Source organism: Manis javanica, chromosome 5 (assembly GCF_040802235.1).
Source record: "Manis javanica isolate MJ-LG chromosome 5, MJ_LKY, whole genome shotgun sequence".
NCBI classification, from domain to species: domain Eukaryota; kingdom Metazoa; phylum Chordata; class Mammalia; order Pholidota; family Manidae; genus Manis; species Manis javanica.
This window is the reverse complement of record NC_133160.1, coordinates 143,488,240-143,508,007: the sequence shown is the minus strand read 5'-3', so window position 1 is coordinate 143,508,007 and position 19,768 is coordinate 143,488,240. Positions and strand designations below refer to the sequence as shown.

The following is a 19,768-nucleotide window of genomic DNA, read 5'->3' as shown; positions in this document are numbered from 1 at the left end:
GGTGCGGAACACAGTCAGTCCCCTTTGACCGGAGCCAAGCCCTCAGAGACCAACACTGAATCACGGGACCCGACTTCCAAGCCCTCAGCATCCTGCCGTCCTCAAGAGAAGTGGAGGAACCCTTCAGGGTTTAGCAGATGAGGGTAGAGGAAGCCTAGGCGTCAAGACAGGTTTGAGGAGTGAGGCGTGTACAAGCCCGCGGACAGTCCTCAGGGCAAATCCCCAGGACCTGCTGGTGTCAGGCTGACACTACAAGGTTGGGGCTCTATCTCCATGGAACAGAATGGCCGCAGGCAGCACGCGTCCAACTGCTTGTTGTTCCCCTAACACGCTGAGGGCAGAAAGCACAACAGTGGCTAAGCCCCACCCACTCTGCTCTACACTTGGGCTGGAGGATCAAAGGGCTGATAGTGAAGAACAAAATTCACCCCAAGCGACCCCTTTTGGCTATAAAATGAGGCTTTTGGAGGGATTTCCAACATCCTCCTTGGTGCATACATTCTGTGGCTCTTGGTTTTCACAAACTGAAACTTACAAAATTAGCTTTTCGATTTCCTTACCATAAGCTGTTATTGTCATTTGCAAGGCAAAATAAAAACAAAAAGCCACAAGAATCCAAAATCAAAATTCAATGAGGCTCCACAAAGAGTTGAAGTTTGCTGTATATAAATTTTTTAAATCTTAACCAGGATATGAAGGGAAGAGGGAAATGGCTTTGTGTTAAAACTGAGTCACACAGCCATGTGGAAGGGTTGGGGGTGGAAGGAGCTGGCCTAACTGGCAAGCCAGGCTTTGGCCGGATCCCGTGAGGCTGAGAGCTAGGAGACTGGTGCACAAATACCGCACTCCACATCCTTGCAGGGACATATATTTAAACAAATTCATAAAAATATCATGGATAGTAAGAGCCAGGCGTCCTCACTATAGGAGAAAACGGTGACAAGGAATGCAGGAAGACCAGAATGAGCTCTGTGAGCTGGGCTGGAGACAGAGTATCAGTCACAGCTTTTGCTTGAAAGCAGATAAAGAAAAACCTGTGTGCACGCTCGGGTTAGAAGTGCGTGTTTCTGTACGTGTGTACACAGGAGTCTAGAAGCAGCGACATTCCAGGATCAGCCAGCGCACCTAGTGCCCTCATCTTGATTTCTGAACACAATTCCCCAGTGAAAGGAACGAGGGCTTCTTGATCAGTGGTTGATTCTAGGGCCAAGGCAAGAAAACAGAAGGTGAGACAAGGAGCCTGGAGCATCTTGCGGTTCAAAAAAGTAAGGAAAAGCAGGAGAGAGGGAGGAGGGAAGGGAGGGAGGGCAGAGAGCATGGAGCCCTGTCAAAAGGACACAGGCACCAACCTAAAAGAGCCCCTGGCACCACTGCAGGCCCAGTCCACCGACGGGTGCTGTACTGGTTGAACTGTGTCCTGAAAAGATGTTGAGGTCATAACCTGATTGCTGTGAACACGACCTTATTTGGAATCAAGGTCTTTGCAAACCTAATCAAGTGATGAGGTCACACTGGATCCCAGTGGGCCCTGAAGCCAATGACCAGTGCCCTCAGGGGAAGGACAGACAGAGGCACACACCCGGGAGACAGCCATGGGCAGACAGAGGCAGAGAGTGGAGCAGCCCCACGCAGGGACTCCAGGGATTGCTGGCGATCTCCAGAAGCCCGGAGAGAGGCATGGAGTGGATTCTCCCTCAGGGACTTCAGAGGGAACCAACCCTTAGACACCTGTTTTAGGCTTCTGGCCTCCTAAACCATGAAAGAATAGATTTCTGTTGTTTCAGGCCACTCAGTTTGTGGTAAACACTAAGAAACGAATACAGATGGCAAAATTAGTGGGTGAAAGTTTAAGCAGAAATAGTGTATTTGCCTAACCTGAAATATCTCCCCTCAAATACTTATTAATCACAAAGGAAAAATAGGAACTTTACCCAAGTGAAACCTGGTGGCCACCACCTTGACCAGAATACCACGGCCAGCATCACTGGTGAGACATGCCCACATCAGGTTCCCCAGCTAGGATGTCACACAGCCTCACTGCAACGGGTCCTTTCCCTAATGCAAATCCTGCGTCAGGAGAAACAGCTGGCAAACTTAAATGACAGGCACTCTACAAAATAACCAGCCTGTACATTAGAAGTATCAAGATCATGAAACACAATGAAGGAACCGGAGACATTTCAGATCAGACTGAGACCCGACCACAAATGCAATGGGTGATCCTAGGACATTATTGGGACAACTGGCGAGCTCTGAATAAAGTCGTGTTTGTACCACACCTCAATCAGGAGGGTCACACCCATGTTAATTTCTCAGTTCTGATCATGTTCTGCACTTCTAGAAGATGTTAATATAGGAGAAATGGGATCCGAGAACTCTTTGTACTGCTTTTGCAACTCTTCCAATAGATCCAAAATGACCTCCAAAGTTTAAAGCTACGTATTGAGGTGGGGGAGGGGCTGTTGTTACCATGAGGGGAAAACCCAATGGGGAGAGTCAGCTGAATGACCACGGGATGACTCAGACATAAGAAATGAGGCCCATGGGTTGTTTTAATTTGTCTGATTTCTCTCAGACTGTTCAAGTACAGTTGGACAATATCCATCATATCATAGACAAATTTTCACAAATGCCTACGGTGCCTAACTGGTTTTCTTGGCTTCACGGGAGATGGCTGGTAATTATAGATCTGCTTTGGTTAAAAAAAAAGAAATGAGGCCCTGGGATATTAGGTTCAATAAATTCCACTACACAATTATACCTTCAATATACAGGGCAGCAACAATTGGGGCATTCAGACACAACACAGTGTTTAACGTGTTTATTCTTAACTCTGTTTTGGTAGTACAAAAGTCCTGAAAGTACAAACCAGACAGTTAAAAATACATTTGACACTCAAAGTGGTGGAAAATTTCCTTTACAAATTTTTACATCAAGGTGGTAGCCAACTCATTTATTACACCAGAAGTTAGTCCATTGTTAGTGTTTTATAATAAGTTTGTTGTGGATCCCCAATCCTTCTAAAGGAGGAGGAAAAACACAAGACCTGTAAACATCAGTTGTTGGGGGAACACTTATGAATTTGTATGAGATAATATAAACTAGTAAAAAGTTCATGTGTTGAAAATATTGAATGCTTTTGGCATATTTGCAAGCCAGCCAGACAAAAACTGCTCAAGTATCAGAAAATATTTAAAACGTACTCTTCGTATAAACACAATTTTAAATATTTTTCAGTATTCTCTTGCCTGTTGTATTGCTACAAAAAGTGCTCTGACTCGAATAAAATTAAAATATGAACACTAAAGACTATCTTACATTTTATCCCTCACCATTTTGAGGGCAATAATATTTTTAAAGCACAAAAAAAAAGATGCTTTTTTTAAGCTAAAATTATTGGTCTAGAACGCACATATATTATTTACACTCAGACACACCCCAAAAATTCCTATATTGCTATTTTCTGGACTTCAGTGAAATTGATTTCCATACATTTTCCTCTTGTCCATATACATACATAAGGCTTTTGTTAGTTGTCAATAAAAATTCACATGAAATTGAACCTACCATTCATTTAAAAGGTTAGAAATGTTTAGTTTGATGCCAGAAGCAGAACAACTGAGTATATTTACAATAAATACTTTAAAGTACATTTTGATGGAAATCATCTTTGGGGGGCTAAATGAGCTTTTTCTCTCTGAAATAAAAAAAGTCCCAAGGCACCAGGACAACCCTGACACAGGGGCAGGGTGTGCAGATGTCCCTGAAACTGGCCCAGACCTACCATGAATGGACTGTCTCCTTTCTGGTGACCCGTAAATGGCCAAGCTTAAAAAAGTAGGGTTTTCCATGCCTACAGGGGAAAGCAATCATCAAAAATCTCTTCAATAATGAGCATTAGTTACAAGATAGAAAATATCAAGTGGTGCTCGAGGAAAACATGCCAGAGGGAGGTACGGGCTGATCTTATACCACAAGTAGTCTTTTGTTTTCTTCTGGCCTTAGGTTGTCAAAATAAGATTTTTTTTTTTCATTTTTAGTGACTTTAAACCATTTTCTCCCTTATTCAGTGGACTAAATAAGAATTTCTCACCAACTAAAAATCCTGAAACAAAACAAAACAAAACTCTCAACATTTTATAAGTACCTAGGCAGGAGTGGCATGGTGGTTTCAGGACTTGATTGAATTCTTGGTCTAGGAATTCAGTCTAGCATCTGGTTCCACCTGCTGCCAAGGCCTCTTGGGGAATCAGTTTCTAGGGATTGACTAGATTATCGTCAAGGGCCTTCCACTACGGAAGACTCTTCTTAATCTTATGTAACAGTTACACTCTACATGGATCCCTTGCCAGTAGCAAAACAGGATCTCAGGGCTGGGGAGCAGAAGCACCCCTACACAGGTGCACACACTGGAGATCAGCACAGACTGTACACAAATAGTTCTCCTGCACACAGTGATCATACTGGAAAAACTGCCATGTATACAAGGCCAGGGAGGGCAGGCTGGGAGCTGGGGTTGCTGGAAAGATTTTTTAAATGGGCTCTTTTCTTCCCTGGAAATGTAATACATTTGTCATCAGACTTTTTAAACAAAACTTGTTTCAAAGCAAACTGAATTCTATATCCAGCAGAGCAACAATATTCCTTTTTAGCTTTTATCCACATGCCTGCAGACTTTACAATAGAAAATGTATAAAAGATTTTTTAAAAATCCCCTGGGCCACTTTTTATCTGGGAAGTTTTCAGTCTCTTAGAACTCTTCAGTCACTCCTGCAAGGAAAAACAAAAAAGGCAAAGCTTTACAGAAGGTAAACATCATATCAAATATTACTCTGCCTGAATATTTTAAAACACAGAGGAATTATAATCCATCCTCACCCAGTCCCACTCAACCCCACTCAATCCCACCACATTCCTTCTCCCATTATACATTTGTTCTAGAATTCAGTCTAAAGCAACTTAAGTATCACAATTTCAAAAGGACCTCATTTATCAAGGTCTTCTAAACCAAGAAAGAATATATTTGAGAACCAGAGTAGACTACGATTATCAGTCTGTTTTAATAGGAGTTCCTAAGGTGACCGGGGAGCATTCTCCCAGTGGGTCACGTATCACTTCTTGGGAACATGTTCTTTAACTCCTCAGCCACAGTCTGTCAAGTAACTAGCAGCTGGGCGGCCATGTGCTGTCGCAAGGACCCTTATATGTACCAGGTAAGCTGCCTTGCCCAAGCCCCACCAAATAGTTACCTCTAGGTCTCTACTGGGCACATAGGGCAGCTCGGCCGGCATTTCCCTGGGCAAGTACAAACATGATGAGGAAATGCTCTATTTTAAGTCCTCACTGTACCTCAAGGGCTCTGTATTGTATTTTTAAGTTCTTCTAACAATTGGCTCATGTCAGTGTCTACATTTATGTTACAAATGAAGGCCCTTGTAAAGTTGTAGAACAGTTTTCTACTTTCCAAAGGTTTTTCTTTTTTTTTTTTTTTTCGCCCTGCGTTTCATCCAAGTGACAGTTATGTACCCTTTCACTTTCCTATTTTGAAGACCGGGACAACCCAGTTCAGGGCTAAATTTCTAGCACTGGCTGTGTATGCTGGAACATACACAACAAGCAGGCTAACCTACAGCAGGTAAAGGAACAAAACATTCTCCTGTCTGCCAAAATTTTATTTGTCTATAAATGCTAAACAAAAATAGAGCTGAAGCCCTATTTACAATAGCCAAGAAATGGAAGCAACCGAAGTGCCCATCAGTAGATGAATGGATAACGAAGATGTGGTACATATACACAATGGAATATTATTCAGCCATAAGAAGAAAACAAATCCTACCATTTGCAACAACATAGATGGAGCTAGAGGGTATTATGCTCAGTGAAATAAGCCAGGTGGAGAAAGACAAGTACCAAATGATTTCACTCAACTGTGGAGTATAAGAACAAAAGAAAAACTGAAGAAATGAAACAGCAGCAGAATCACAGAACCCAAGAATGGACTAACAGTTACCAAAGGGAAAGAGACTGGGGAGAATGGGAGGGTAGGGAGGGATAAGGGCAGGGAAGAAGAAAGGGGGTATTATGATTAGCATGTATAATGTGGGGGGTGGGGGAAAGGGGAGGGCTTTGCAACACAGAGAAGACAAGTAGTGATTCTACAACATCTTACTATGCTGATGGACAGTGACTGTAATGGGGTTTGTTGGGGGGACTTGGGGTAGGGGAGAGTCTAGTAAACATAATGTTCTTCATGTAATTGTAGATTAATGATAACAAAATAAAAAAATAAAAATAAATAAAAAATAGAGATGAAGCCAACCTGCAGAAATATGAAGAAAAAGCAAAAAGTAGAGATGTCTTAACTTAAATATTACTTTGAACTTATTTTATAGCTCATTCTTCTAGATACACAGTTTAATATTCATATTATCCTTTTCTGTCATTCTGTCATTTATGATATTCACAATGGTTATGAGAAAGAGAGGAATTTTCCAAACTAAAAGGATTGAGTAAAAGACCCTTATCCCTTTAGCTAAACAGGAAATAAAACACTGTCCTCCAAAACAGCATTGTAGAGAAAATTCAAGTTCCTATGGCCAGGATTCTCACCTATCCATGGCTGGCTTGCTCACTGCACACATGTGGGCAATATGTTATTATTGACTCTATATAAAGAGCTCCGCCCAGTGCTCTGGGCTGCATGGCTGCAGGAGAGCAAAGGCTGGAGTAGTGGCAGTGCCAAGGACAGTGACAGATGGCTGAGGGGGCAGAGAGGCCCAGAGGAGAGGCAGAGACCCGCTTGCTGTATGCAGACTCACCCTGAGGTGTATGAGATTCTAGTTCTTGACCTGCCACTGTGGGAATAAAGTTGAGTATAAACCCTTTCACTCCAAGATCGTTCCATTGTCATTTTTCATTCTCATTGAATCAAGAATGAACCTGCCTGGGGCTGAAACCCACTGGCAAGACAAGCGTCAATGGAGCGCAAATGAATTAAGTAATCCCCTGCACTACAACCTAAAACAGCTGAACTACAGATTTGTAGTGTCAAACTCAACAAAGCCAAGTCTGGGAAAACTTTCCTTTGAGAGTTGATTACTATGAAAGATGTTGGCAGGGAAAAGGGTGGAAAAGCCAGAGGTGGAGAAATAGGAAAATGGTTTAAAAACAAAACAAAACAGTAAAACAATGAGTTTTTTCAGTAAAACTTCAAACTAGGCCTTTATCTAGAAAATAGGTATTCAACTATTTCTGTCTCTTCTTTTTACCATCTGCTCCCTTAGATCTAGACGTTTTTGCATGAAGGAATACAAGGCCAAGGGTGAGAGATGCCAGGCAATAGAGTTTAATGTATCATCACAGGAAGAATGTCCGATCCAACATAGGAGACCTTCCCACTTAGAGTCCTTTGCACAGATCTGACCAGCTTTAAGGAGTGGGCATGCAAGACTGAGGGCTGAGCTAAGGAGGGGTCTGGGGCCAGAGGCCTGTGTTCAAATCCAGATCCCCATGACTACCTGTGGAACCTTGGTCCTCCCTGCAGCATTCCCTGAACAGGTTTTTGGGGGTTTTATCTAAGATGATATATGCACAATGCTTAATACAGGACAGGCAGTCAGTAACCTCCCAAAGGTTAGCTATTATCCTCACCCTCATCCAATTATCTCCCCTAAATAATCACATAGGCTTTCTTCCACAGCTGCCTTCCATGGCTGATTAAAATTGCCCTCTATGCAGTATCTTCGAGGCCAGAAGTGAAAAATACAAACTGTAAAGTCTTCAACATGAACAACAGAAACTAAGAAGAAAAAAGGGCATTTAAGCTTTTTACAAACTCTATTAGAAGCTTCCTAGCACTGATTTGCAGTGCTGGGCTCCCCCTTTTCACAAACACATACCTATCAAAAGGCAGAACTTTACCAGCACAGAAGCTATAAACTTCCAGGTACATAGCTGTCTTATGAGAATGACAACCTGGGGGAAAGAAGGCACCACATGCTCTGTGGCCTGGAAATTTCCAACTGTGACCTTATTTCTAAGGCAGGGTCATGGTGCATTTTCACGCTGTTAAGTGTCCCCTCATTTCATACTACAGTTGTAAATATATCCATATTGATTAAACAAACGCATACCTTAAAACAGTATTTCTTTACCACAGCATATTAATGTTACGGTCTTATGGTAATCAGAAACCATGTGTGGGCTGGCATAAATGCTAGGGAAGGCTAGCAGTAGTGAAAAAACACTCCACCCACCATTATTCTCAGTCCCTATTACCATGGGACTCTGCCATATTTAACAAGCCTGACCTCTCTCTCTTTGGGGAAGATTTGGTTATTACAGTCTTAAGTGTGAGTGCTCAAGTTGGAATAAATTAAGGAAAACTTCCTTACATTGATAAAAACATTCAGAAATCCCAAGTGTGACCATTTTCATCATAAAACAAGACTGACGGTGAGAAATTAAGAACCTCAGAAAATATTTATGTGGAAAAAAGAGGTCATCTTTTTCTTTAGAGCTGATCAGTTACTACACAATTCTAACTATAAAGATAAAGCCATAATTCCATTATTATGTTATGGTTCCATAGAAGCCAAAAAATATCTCTGATTAGGACATATATGTGCCTTGTTAGAAAGGATTCTCAGAAAAAATAATCTTGTCCCTTTAAAAATGAGAAACATGTTTTAGAAAACTAGAAGTCTAAACAGATTAATGGACAGTGAACACTAAAACCTCAAACAACAGGATATTAATGAAGGAAAAGATGATCTGATTAATAACAGTAGCTGACATTTATAGAGTGTTTTCTACAGGCCAGGCATGGCTGTGCTAAGCACTTTAAATTCATTAACTCAGTCTTTCCAATGTCAAGAACTATCTCCATTTTCATAGGAACAAACTGAGGCTTACAGGTTCGATAACTTGCCCAAGGCCACACAATGGTAAAGCAGTAATTCCATGCCAGACAGTCAGACCTCGAAGCCCACGCAGTCACCCCCACGCTTCCCTGCACCAATCCCCATGGATGGATGCACAGTGTCAGAATGGAATCTTCTGGGTCCCTCACTTTTCTGCTTCCCACCTTGTGTGGGGCAACAGAGAGGAATGCAGAAACCAGAAACCCTGGCAGAGCCACTCTCCAGGGAAGCCCCTGTGGCTACACACAAACGGTTAAATGATGCTACAAACCTATACTCTAAAAGGGGCCCAGCCCCTGAGGAGCTCAAGTGTACCTATATGATAATGTATAGGTACAAGGCTACAGAATCACACAGCTGGATTCAGAATTTTCTGGACCCCTTTTAAATAAAATGAATGGCAAAAGTTGCTTAACAGAGTTAAGATTACAATAGTAATATTCATACCCAAGTCCTAGAGCTACATGTATGTAATCTTTCACCAGTAATCTATGATCCTTCAAGACTCAAACTTCTTACAGGATTCTCTTCTACCAGGCTCTACTAAAAACTCTGTGGTTACAGGCTCCCTTGTTCGATTCACTGAAAAAATAACACGCTGTCTTGCAACAGTACTGCCTACATAGATTGATATCTTCACAGGTGTACATTAATGGGAAGATATCAGAAAGTACCTGGTGTTTGTAGTCCTTTAAATCTTGCTCTGGTCTAAACTGTATATTAAATTTTATAAATTCATACTTCTCCATTGTAATAGGGGTACCATGTTTATTTAAAAAGTGCAGTAGAGTCATGCAAATTTAGGCTAACCCATGGAGTCTCTTTACGTTAGTATTTCTTAGGATGATTAGTAGCACTTGCTTTAGAATCAACTCAAATATTATTAAAACCTGCTGATTCCTTGGGCTGCACTCATTACCTACTAAATCAGCATCTATGGGGTTGGAGCACAAGACTGCTTTCTTACAAGGTACCCAGTGGATTAATGCATATACAAGGGTTTAACCCGTGAGGTAAAACCCAGTACTATTGTTTGTCAACTAATAATAACCCTAAGAATTAAATTCACTTGCAAAGGGAAAACCCTGCAAAAATAACACTACAAAATCAACTGAGGTCAACAAATACATCAAAGAAATGGAGAAGGAAGCAGAACAGAAGCCTTTAAAGACTAAAATATTAATAAAAATTCTTAGCACCTCATTCTGAGCTACAAAATTCCTATAGTCTAAAAATTTTAGACTGAATTATTAAATTTTGAAATCTCAACAATGTAATCTGACCTACAAAATTTTTGAATTACAATGTACTTCATCATCATTTGGAACTAGAATCCAACTAATCTGTGAGGTCTATTTTAGGGACCAGATGAGCAAGCTATTACCAACACCTGTTAAGGAATCACGAGGTTACCTACAAATCACCATGAGCAGGCACAGCAGAAGGTGAGAAGACACACCCTAGGCTTTCAGGAGGCCTGGAGCTTGTATGGGGAAGTTTAATCAGCTTCCACCCAAGACAAAATGAGACAGGTGGCGTATCATTTCTTAGACAGAAATGATATTTTACAACTTGCTTTTTCATCTAAGGCTGTGCCTATGCCTACAGCTCTCCTAGAGCAATGCAGCCTCCCTGCTGAGGCACCTGACTACCCCCATTTCCCTTCACCATCTTCAACACTGGGTTCTAACCAGGTGGCCTGGGAGGTGTTGGTTTATATAGGTTTATTCTATGGACAAATATGAATAATTATATAGTGTTCCCTTGTAGTCTCATGTCATCTCCTGTTAACATTCATCTTTGCCAAAAGCAAAGAGTGGTCTCATTATATTAGTTTGTATTTATTTGATTAGTAAAGTTGGGCATTTTTCATGGCTGATGAGGAGATACCCAAGGCAAGTTCCTGAACAAAGGAGCTTCTGTCCTTGTGAAGCTTAGGGCCACGCAAGGGGCACGTGGAAGAGGACTGGCTTACCAACCAGAAAGCTCTCTGAACCCTTTCCTTTTGGGTTTTTGTGGAAGCTTACAAAGGCATGACTGATTTAACCACTGGCCATTAGCGATTGAGCTTATTCTCCAGCCCCTAGCCACTCCCCAGAAGTCAGGGTGGGTGCGGGGGGTTAGGGGAAGACTGAGTTCCAGTCCACTAACCATGAGGTCGGCTCCCCTGGCATCCAGCCCCGCTCCTGTTTGCTGCCTAGGGGCTTTCCAGTCACCTTACCAACACAATAAGAAACACGTATTTCTCTCATCACTTGGGAAATTCCAAGGTTTTATTAGCTCTGTGCCAGAAACGGGGTGAAGACCAAATATGTATTTTTTTTATAACTCACGATATCATACATTACCACATTATAACTCCTATTTTGGGAGGTGGTTTATAATTAAAATTTTAGCTTTTTAATATCAATAGTGAGCAAGTTTTTATGTATGTGGGTCAATTCAGGAAATATAAAAATATTTAGAGGTATTTTTTTCCATTCAAAATGGAAATGGCTTTTTAAAGTTAACAGAAAGTGCATATTCCTGCATATCATATCATCTTCTTTATAGAATAATGCCGATGAGAAGTTTTGCATTCCTTGTAGTTCTGACTCTTCTGACATTAAAAGACTTGGATCTTACTGAGAAGTCTAAAGGTTGCTCTTTTTTGAGTTATATACTCACAGCAATTTAAATATGTTCACATACTTATCAACAATTCGATTTCCCAAGTGACAATAACAGAACACTTGTGATTTATTGGCCCTTAAGATGATGACATTCAGTCATTTATTCCAAGTAAAATGTAATTGACATCCAAAGTTATTCTGTACCTGGAAAAACAAGGGTTCACCTGGGAATTATTTAAATGCAATTCATCAGTCCCCTGTTAGTCTCAGTACACCTATGCCTCAAAGTCTGCACTAAGCTACAGGTAGAATAACTTAACTACTCTCAACAGGACCACTTCTTTCTAATGAGGAAAACCAAATAAGGTAGATACTGCCTCTCCACAGGCTTGTGAGCTGGAGTTCAGCTAGCCGGCCATCAGTAAGCCTCTACCTGAGTACCAAATGTACACTCCTACAATACCTTACAGCTTCTGCTTCAGCTGGCCTCTCTGAGCCCCTGGAAAATTAAATATCAGAAACATTAATTTTTCACACTATTATTTGCTAAGTGTTTAAATAGCATCCAGCATTGGCCTATCAAGCACTTACTAAGCACCAAAGAATAACACCCCTATGAGGTAGGTGGCATTATTATTATATCCCCACTTTCCCACTTTATGGATGGAGAAGCTGAGGCATCAAAGGCTAAGTAACCTGTCCAAGATTACACAGCTAAAAAGTGACCCCCCCCACCAAAAAAAAGGGCTTGAGCACAGGGAGTCTGATTCCAGAACCTACCCTGTGGAGTTAACCACAGCATCCTACATCCTGCAACTTACAGAAAATAGGCACTATTACCTTAAACTAGTTAATGTTAGCAAATTGAAAACCTCATCTTACAAATTAAGAGAAATAAAAATCCTGGTTATAACTATGTATTCCCTCCTTATAGTTCTAGTAAAAATGTCTCAGAAAGCACTTCATTTTCTGTTTCCCCTGAGCCCTGTAGGTCTGCCTTCAGGACCTCTGAGGTCCCTATGAGCAGCCACTGGTGCAGTTTCTATGGTGAAAGGGCAGGCACAGAGGCCCCTCTCGCTTAAGTCTTGTCAAAAGGCTGACAGGGCTGAGGGGAGAAGAGATTGATTCTCTGAAGCAGACTCTGCCTCAGAGAAACATGTGGGGAGATGACTGGCTTTGGTGACAATTCAAACCAAACAAAAACAAAAACCTCTGGTCTGCCATGTCGTCTAACTTCTGGGAATACTGACAACTACGTTTTTAATCTCTTCTTGTTCTCTACCTAGAGCAAAGCTGTGGAGGCAGAACCTTGAAAGAATGTCACAGTTGATGACAGTGAAGTATGTTTTTAGGTCCACCAATAACTCTCAGATTATTTCCAGAAATGTTTTGGAGTTAGTCCAACCACAGAGAATAAATAAATAAATAAAAGGGCATGTGACTTTTAAACTGCATGTGGCATTTTCACTCCTCATGGCTCAATCAAGGTGGGAGAATAAAAATTCAATAGTTCACAGAAACTATTAGTCATCAACTTCAATGAAAAAGAAAGAGCCAGCAAGTATCTGTGCTGTCATTGGTGGAAGGGCAGAAGAGGGAACACATGTTGTGTGAGCATGTATATGCACAGAATGATCCTGAAAGGGTGAGGCGGCCCTGATAGCTGTGGGTCCCTCTTAGGAAGGAGGCTGAGGGGTGCATGTGTGATCACAGAGATGGGGTGCAGGCAGAGAAGAGACTTAATATTTTTTTTAAAGACTTATTTTCACCCTCACAGCTTTTAAGGCTATTTGAATATTTTATTGTGTTGCATGTCTTATTTTTCAATTTTTAAAAAAAGATTCAATTTCTAACACTTGTAATATCCAATATCTTGGAGACAGGGAAAGGAGCGAACTATCAGGCCCATGTCTAGGCTCTGGAATTCGCCATCAACATGACCTTGAACAACATACACAACCTCCTAGTGTGCTAGAAACGAGGGGACAGGAGGCATGGTGAGAAAAGTCCGCTGTAAAAACTAGAAGCTCCAAGAAAGCACAGCCCTTGGCTGTCCATCTTCCACACTGCTGTGTCCCTAAGGCCTGGCACAGTGTTTGGCGCATAGTAGGGGCTTGGTAAATATGTTTAAAATAGGTAATTGTACCTAAACTGCCCTGATTTAGCAATCACAGCTCGTCTGAGATCTCAAAATCTATGATCTTAGTCTACCTGTAAGAAAACAGAAATGCTCACAAACCTGGACCTGAGTCAGCACATCAGATGGTCCACACAGGAGACCAAAGGAGGCCATGCCTAGTGAAAGCTGATACTGTGGAGATCACACTACTGTGAGCCACTAGACTGAATGGAATGAGGATTTTTTTCCTCCTTTTTGGAGAAAGTAAAGTTCCCCCAAATTTCAATGTCACTGAGCACTGAGCTCCCAAGTGTGGATTTCTTCCCACCTAAGCCCTCACTACCTAGCCCAACAGGGGCCGGGAAAAATCAATCCCCCTGAGCCTGGTTTTCATACCCATAAGGCTGCATTTAAATTTTTGTCTGTCACTCAGCTTTTTCCTCATTTGACCAGCTCTGCCTGCCCGTTATTTGCACGGACACTGGAAGGCCCTGGACAGAGTTCACTCCTTCCACCTCCATATTAAAGATGGACTCAGAGTCCACATAAGAGCAATGCAGGCATCAAAGCGCTGCCTTCACCCTTCAGAATGTGTTCAGCAACTGAAAATCAAGCCAGGTGGTCCTATTTGTGCCTATTTGAGGTTGTTTCCTTACATAGATTTGTATGTCATTGCCCCTTTAAGACTAGTGAAGCTAATCAACGAGCTACCATCGATCTGAGATCATTTTTACTTTCTAAAAATTTTTCCCTGAAAAAAATGCAAGCTATACATAAAAATATTAACTAACTAGTGGTACCTGAAGTTTCTTAGCATCCTGTCCTTTCCTGGAGAGTTAAAAGCCGCACCACGCAGAGGGCTTTGAATAAAGCAGGAGAGTTTCAGCAGGGGGCGCCCACAGGGAGCCTCCCCGTACCTATCACAGAACTCAAACGGAGAAAAGCTTGCCTTTCTTCACTGTTCAAGTATAATAAAGGACAGGAAAGCTGACCTTGTGACTGGCCATGCACGCTCCGAAAGGAGAAGGCATGCTCCTTGAAGCAGGCTTGGCAAAAGACTTTTACCCCAAGCAGAGCCCCAGCTCAGCAATGGCACAGTTAAGCACAGAAAACGCAGTCTACTCTCTCTCTTAATGTAACCCATCCTCTGCTCTCAATAATAAAGAGAACTTGAGTCAACACTTTCCAATTGCCTTGTTGCTAATTCTGATCCCACGTCTGGTAAAAGCGGCATAATAGTTCCAAGGCCCTCTTAACGCAAATGAGAAACTGGCCCAAATTCCTAAAGGGACTTGCCAAATACCTATTTCTGAGAAGCCATCAGAGTTCAAAGCTCTTATGTTCTTAGGAAGTAAAAAGGGCTTCAGGGAACCTAATGCTGATGCTTGAGAAGTGAGCTAATAAATACGACCACCAAGAATGGGATGAAAATTACTGATGAAAGTGGGTATTTGGTAAATTCTAACTCTGTGCCAGGACAGATTTAGGAACTAACCATACATATTATATTATTTATGTCCAAGAAAAGCCCCATTTGAAAGATGAAGTCTTGGACATGTTAAATAGCTTGCTTTAAATCACCACCAACACTAAACCTAAACTGTTTAAAACTCAGTTTTTAATCACTAAAACAAATTACTAAAATAAGAATGAATAGTTCCAATTATAAATTGATTTAAAGAGATGTCTAATTTTATGAATTGTTTTGATAAAAAATATTGTTATGCAAAGTTGCCAAATCAATGTTTTCAATAATACACTTGCATAAAATGGAAAAAGGAGTATATACTTCAGAAATATGCAATATGGAATGCTTACGACAGTATCATTTTTAAAAAGTGAAAGACCAGTGATAAAGAAGACAAGGCAGTGGCATTTGGAGGCTGAAAGCAATTTGATTTATTTAACTTTGAGGAACAAAAGCTTATTCTTCTAAGAAGAAATCAAAACACATTTTCTGTGGAAAAAAGAAACCATTTTAACTGCATTGCCAAAATAAATGAGGCAGAGAGCAAGTTAGATCTAGCTACAAACAAGAACTCAGGCCAAGGAAAGGGGGGTGAAAGAATAGGTAGGAAGAAATGCCAAACAGCAGATTCTGCTTTTTGAAAAGACAAGAGAGAGAAACCCTAAGTCTAATTTCTACTATTAACCATGTAATTTTAAAAAGAAAAAAACCTAACCAGTGAGTGATACTCATTTGCATTTGAATATTCGAATCAATTCTACAGTAAAACAAGGCATTCCAGTAAAATAGCTTGGCTAACAATCCAAACTGAAACAAAAGCATTTTTGAGGAAAAAATACAACTCTAAAAATTGTATTAGACTGTATAAAAGATACATAACATTCCTGCCTTACTTTAGTAGCTACATTCTAGGGCAAATCTCTGACAGAGTCCAAAACCAGAGATTTGGGCCCAAAAGATAAAATTTTGGATTTCTCTAGTTGGAAAACTGTCATGTTAAATTCCACATACTTTTTGGGGGGATGAGAAATACAAGAAAGCTAGCAAGAAAATTTTAATGAACGTACATAAATTTTCTCAGATGTTCATGGCTATCCCTTCTCGCCCGTTTCAGAGTCCATTCTCTGTTGGGGTCATCACGCATAGGCACTCAACAGGTCCCAACCCCAGTAGGCTGTCCCTGGGCCCCACTGAGGGTCACTCTGGAAGCCAGGCTGCCTGGGATGGACTTGAAACTCCACCACCTTCTTGCTGGTAACTCTAAACAAGTTGCTGAAATTCTCTGTACTTAAAACCTTCATCTGCAAAATGGGGTACTAACTAGTGCTTACCCACTATGGTTGTAAGGATTAAATCTGTTAATACATGAAACATGCGTTTCAAAATACTCCAGTGACCTAGTAAATGCTCAACATGCTGTAGGTATTATAATTAAATTATTCCATGGCTTATGAACATTTGTGAAATTATTCTACTTTTGAGTTTGTTTGAAAATCTTCACAATAAAAATTGTTATTTTTAATTTCAAAGTTGATTACAAGTTGAAGGCTCAGAAAATGCATTTCTAAGATCATTTGTGTGCTCATTGCTGATTTGGACCGTTTACTGAGCGTCAACTACATGCTAGACACTCTTGGCTCTTGTGGTAAATCAATGAATTTTTTTATTGAATAATTGACACACAATATTATATTGGTTCTATGTGTACAACACAGTTTGGTCATTTATATACATTATGAATCTAGTTACCATCTGCCACCATACAAAGTTCTATATTCCCTATGCTTTATATTATATCTGTGTTTCTTATTTATTTTATAACTCAAGATTGTACCTTTTAATCCCCTTCACCTATTTCATCCATCCCCCCCATCCATCTCCCTTCAGTTTGTTCTATGAGTCTGTTTCTGTTTTATTTGTTCATTTGTTTTAGTTTTTAAATTACACATATAAGTGGAACCATATGGCATATTTCTCTGTTGACATTTCACTTCGCATAGTGCCCTTAAATCAGTGAGTTTATTTCACAGTCAAGGAAACCGGGAGTAAGGGCAGTTAAGTACAGTTCCCAAGTGGTGAGGCTAGGATGTGGGCCCATGTCTTCTGATTAAACCCAGCGCTCTTCTACAAAATCCCGGTGGATGATTGTATGCTTTGCAAAGAATCAAATTGTAAATCAGTGAGATGTGGTTAGGACTTCAGATAGTTGGGTGAAATTCCTATAGTTAGATATAGACAGAATTTGGATCAAGAAAACCAGCTGTGCAATAATCCTTTGAACTTTCTGGAAACTCCAATGCCTCTCTAAGGAGAGTAATGGCCAAGACTGGCCAGGGCACATTAGCAAGGCTCTAATCAGGCTGAATCTGATGGGATCAGCTTGCAGCTCCTCCTGCCTGGGGATGAGGTATCCTGCCTGGGGGTGAGATTAGCAGTGTCTTCTTACAGCATGGTCTGAACCATCTCTAAAAACCTACTGCCAGGCTGATGGCTCACATGCAGACCATCATTAGAACCCATGCTTTCTTTGCAGTAAACTGCCTCAACCCTCCTCACCTCAGGCTTGAACAGGCAGATGCTTCTCTCTCCAGACAGGCAAGTCTTCATGACTTCAATCAGAATGCTTCTCTTATTTACAGGAGTCACTCAGAATTCTAATTCTAACATCTAACTTACCCTCCACTCGGTTCAATAAAACTTTGTGATGACAGAAATGTTGAGTGTCTACGCTGCCCAGTATGGCAAAGCCCCGCCATCTGTGGCTACTCAACACTTAAAAGGTGACGACTGCAGCTGCAGAGCTAAGTTTCTAATTGTAATTAAAGTTAAGTAGTCACAGATGACTAGTGGCTACTGTACTAGGCCACAAGGTTTTAGGTCACTGGTAGAAATACTTCCCATTTATGGGTCTAGGGCTGTCCCTTCATAAGCAACCTAGGATGGGAGGAGAATGTAGTTGGTCTTGAAGTCAGAGACCTAGGTTCAAATCGGTGCCTCTTCCCAGCTATGTGACCCAGAATATGTAATTCAGCCTTTCTAGTCATTGGTTTCACCTATAAAAGTAGGATAGTATCCATCCCCTTAGGAGACGTTTATAATGGTGAGATGTGAGATGTATATCAGCATAATGCCCAGAAACCTAGAATACCAAGTTGACATTAGCTGTTTTATTGTCTTCATCACTCTCCTCTTGTTCCTAAATTCCTCCTGGTTCCCTTCCCGAGGCACCAGTAACTAACTGAGAAGCCAAAAACAGACCTTTCTGCTGCTTCTCTTCTTTAAAGATGCCCCTCCTGAACTCCTAAATTCAGGGAAATGGGACAGATCTCCTCGAAGGCAAGAATGAAAAAACTAGTACGGAAGCTAGCAGAGCCCCTGCACCTCACCGGAAGCAGTGCAGCGCCTGTGTCTCACCAGAAGCAGTGCGGCCCCCGACTCCGCATCTCACAGGAAGCTAGCTGGGGCCCCGCATCTTCCACCAGAAGCTGCGGGGACTCCCACATCTCACAGGAGGCATCGCGGCCACCGCGTCTCACCGGAAGCACGGAGGCCCCAGGTGTCTCACCGGAAGTAGCAGAGCCCCTGTGTCTTCCAGAACTGGGAAGCACACTGCTTCCAGATTAATTCTACATCAGCCTCAACTCCTCTGAACCTGGGCATGTGATCAGAGAAGCTTCACTCAGAAGCCACATCTCTCCCCACTCAGCCACCCTGAACAGAAGCGAAGGAACAACGGCCGTGCTGACCAAGTATTTCCTATGCGCGGGGCCCTGGGCTTCATGTGCTATTTCACTGGAGTCTCACCGCCATCCCGTGGGGCAGGCGGCCTCATTTCCACTTGGCAGTGAGGGAAGTGAGGCATAAAAAAGCCAGATTACTTTGCCCTGGTCCCAGTGCTAGTGAGCGTCAAACTGGGTTTGAACCTGGCTGCCGGACTCCAGGGCTCAGGTTCACCTTGTGGCTCCCCTGGACCCCACAGTCCTGCCGCCGGGCCCCACTCCCTTTGCCCTTTGTAAGTATAACCTCTTCTGCCTTAACGTTAGGGCTCTGGTGGTTCCACTGCAGCTTTTGGAGCATGTGAACATGCCCACACTCACCTTCCACATTTAATAAGAAACATGGAAGGGGTGAATGCTGCTCAAGCCAGAACAGAAATAAAAACAAAAGATGAAAACTAAGTCACTATCATAATCACAGGCTTTTTTTTAAAACAATATCTTCCAAAATCAAAATTACCTAACCAAGAAGCACTCACTTTTGCTTTTAAATTGCTCTAAAATATTTGGTAGGAAGACTAATACTCCTACTGGAGGTATTGTATGTAGACCCATGGTATATGAAAGAAAAATGGTTTTGCAACTCAGTTAAAGGAAACGGCATTGTTTTGACTGCTTCATCTTTCTCAAATCAGTTTACCTAGAAATGACAAGATTACATTACATTTCATTTGGCCTGCATGGTTTTTTTTTATCAAAAGTAAATGTAATAGGCTGCTAACATTTAAAAAGTCTAGATACCCACCTTTTTTTTTTGCCTAAGATCAACACCACCAAGTGATTTCTGCCTTGTGCTAAAGCAAGCCCTATAGATGGGTTATGTGATTTCCAGTTTGCCACAATCCCCACCACTCTACATTGCCTCATCAGTG

The 19,768-nt window shown here is 41.5% G+C and overlaps 1 protein-coding gene across 2 annotated transcripts in view; it reads right to left on the bottom strand.

The window, feature by feature from the left end:
* Positions 1-2,806: 2,806 nt before the first annotated feature.
* The window catches only part of RELL1 (RELT like 1), a 59,453-nt gene continuing 42,491 nt past the window's right edge, over positions 2,807-19,768 (bottom strand). For both annotated transcript variants that reach the window (XM_037002900.2, XM_037002901.2), the window contains one exon: positions 2,807-4,770. The gene's annotated coding sequence lies outside the window, so the exon portion shown is untranslated. The remainder of the gene's footprint in view (positions 4,771-19,768) is intronic.